Genomic DNA, 2,673 nt, shown 5'->3' with positions numbered 1-2,673 from the left:
TGAATCATTAGAAGAACAATGGATAACAATATTAGATTATCAAGGCTAGGGAGAGAGGTGTTTTGGTTTTCTGTCTCTTGCAGAGAAAGGAACAGACACCAGACGGGGACCCGGAGATGTGAGGACCCTTCACAGCAGGGACAGATGTAGGGACTGCCGAGACAGCAACTGGGGTCAAGTGTCATGACGTTTGGGCTCCTGGAGAAGATGGATCCCACAAACACAGCAATAACCATGAAGGGGTTGGCGAAAACCAGGAACACCAGACCAACGAGGTTCGAGAGGCTCTTGGCAAAAAGGGGGACACGCCGGTGAACCCAAAACACACAGATCCTTGTTTGAAATCGGGGCAGAATAATCCCCAGAACTGTGCAATGACTAAAGGGTGGTCTAACCCCGGAGGTCGAAGAAAGAAGCTGAGAATCACCCAACTGGAAGACACTGGTAGCTGCAGCAATAAAAATAAAGGTTAAAAGCTCCTTAGACAGAGGTTCTAGTCTAAGTACATTTGAAAGGTATAAGGTGGCATTAAAATGGGAGTGGAAAACTGGAGCACCAAAATAAAGCTGTGGGAGAATTGGGGAGTGATGGGAGAGTCATCTGTAACTGCTGTTATGGTTGTAAATCTAACTTTGCTTGCATCTGAACTGCGTGAACACAGAGGTCATCCCACATATGGTCCACCCGTTAAAGGGGGACAGAGGGCCTCAGGATCAAGAAAACCTGGACCTTGCGACCCTGGAGTGCATGTTGTAAGTGATCTCTTTCAGAGATCAAAAGGGGGAATTATTAGATTATTCTGTTATTATATGTTACCTTATATATGTAATCAAAGTAGTTGAATTAGAATACTGCTGTAGATCACATTATACCCTTTAATATAGAGTGTGTGAGCTGTATGTAGTTTAGTTCTCATTATACTTTTGAGTTAACAGAACATATTCACATATTAGTTCATTAGATAAATGTGCATCACTCTGTATCCTTGATCTGCTGGGAATGTGTTACACTGTTTTCTTGACATGCTTAATTGTTGAATCATGAAGAGAAGGTTGTAAGCAGGAGACTCTGTGTCTAAAGACAGGGGAGATAGATAGACCACATTCCACACCCCCACCTTACAGAAAGCAGAGAAACAACTGCCGAGGTCATAACTTAGGCGCTGTAACAGAGAAAAAATGTGATGTTTTGGCTTTTACGACTAGCTGGGGGCCACTAGAGACTATAAAAAGCTGAGCAACCCGTCACCATTTTGAGACATGTGCCTGACCCTCTGGTAGCATCTCTCCCGTCCGGACGTTGTAATGCTCTGACTGTTGAATTGTATGGAAATAAATGATTGTTGATTGAGCATTGATACACCGAGTATTGTCCTTCCTTCAGCCCAAAGATTCAAAGAATTGGGAAAATTTCAACACTAGCAAGCAATAGGCACATGGTGACACATTTTCTTTCCTACCCATGCATAGCTAGAGGAAAATGCAGGTAACACATCACAGTCATTTCAGCAGTAAAAGGATCTTCTCATTCATATTGGGCAGTGGTCTCCTGTATCTCAGTCGAGTAAAAAAGCAATTTATAAAAGATCTGCACCGTTTAATGTGCTTCTTCTACATTTAGTGTAGCAATTTGGTGGCAAGAGCTCACTGTTCTTTATTGTTTTTCAAGCAATTTCTGAATTGTTAAGGTGTGTACGTGTCTTTCTTGTGCACACCGACATGTCTGGTAGATTTTTCTTTTGACATTTAGAATACTTCCTAATCTCTTCAACGGAGGAAGAAAAAACATAATAGAGAGTGAGAGAAATGAATTACCCATGTTAGTGCAACCCCAACTCCAAACAAGATGTGAAGCTGTGTAAAATGTAAACTAAAAACAGAATGAAATGATTAGCATAAACACGAATTTATATAGATTTATAAACACCAATTGTATTCAGAATAGAATGAAGTAAACATATTAAATGTTTAAACTGAGACATTTTAGTCTTTCTTGAAAAATGTTTGCTCATTTTGAATGTTGACGTGGCAACAACAGGAAAAGTAAGTGGTACTAAAATGAAACAGCGAGAGGAACATTTGGTAACAGTTCACTAGCATGATACAAAAAAAACATCCTAGAAAGGCAGATTTTCTCAAAAGGTTCACCAATCTGGAAAACACTGTCAACAAATTGTGGAACAATTTCAGATTAATGTTCCTCAATGTACATTTGTCAATGTACATTTGTGAATGTATCATCATCTACAGGACATGATACCATCAGAAGATTCAGAACATCTGGAGAAATCTCTGTGCACAAGTGACAAGGTTGAAAATCAATATGGGATACCTCATACACAAATACAGATTGTTCTATCATGCCAAGAAGAAGAAGATGATCCAGAAACTCTGCTGTTGCCTCTGATCCTAAGCATTTAACCCTTTCGTGCATGAATTATGACAACCTCAATCTGCATTTTTTTCCTTAACATCTTTAGGTATGAAAAAAAAAAAAGAACTTCAAGAGTTTTTTTACATGTCCACTTAGGTGGACAATGTTTTGACTGGGTGGCAGTGTATGGGGTGACACATCAGTGTCCAATGTAGTGGTTTATGTGCAAGTATACCATCAACACTGACACAAATACAAGAAAACAGCCTTTGAATAGCTGTCCACTGTAGTGACCACTAT

Source organism: Diplotaxodon limnothrissa, linkage group LG4 (genome assembly GCF_057381915.1).
Source record: "Diplotaxodon limnothrissa isolate DT_005_m linkage group LG4, D_limnothrissa_male_GT1.1, whole genome shotgun sequence".
Classification (NCBI taxonomy): Eukaryota; Metazoa; Chordata; class Actinopteri; order Cichliformes; family Cichlidae; genus Diplotaxodon; species Diplotaxodon limnothrissa.
Note: the sequence above shows the minus strand (reverse complement) of the source record.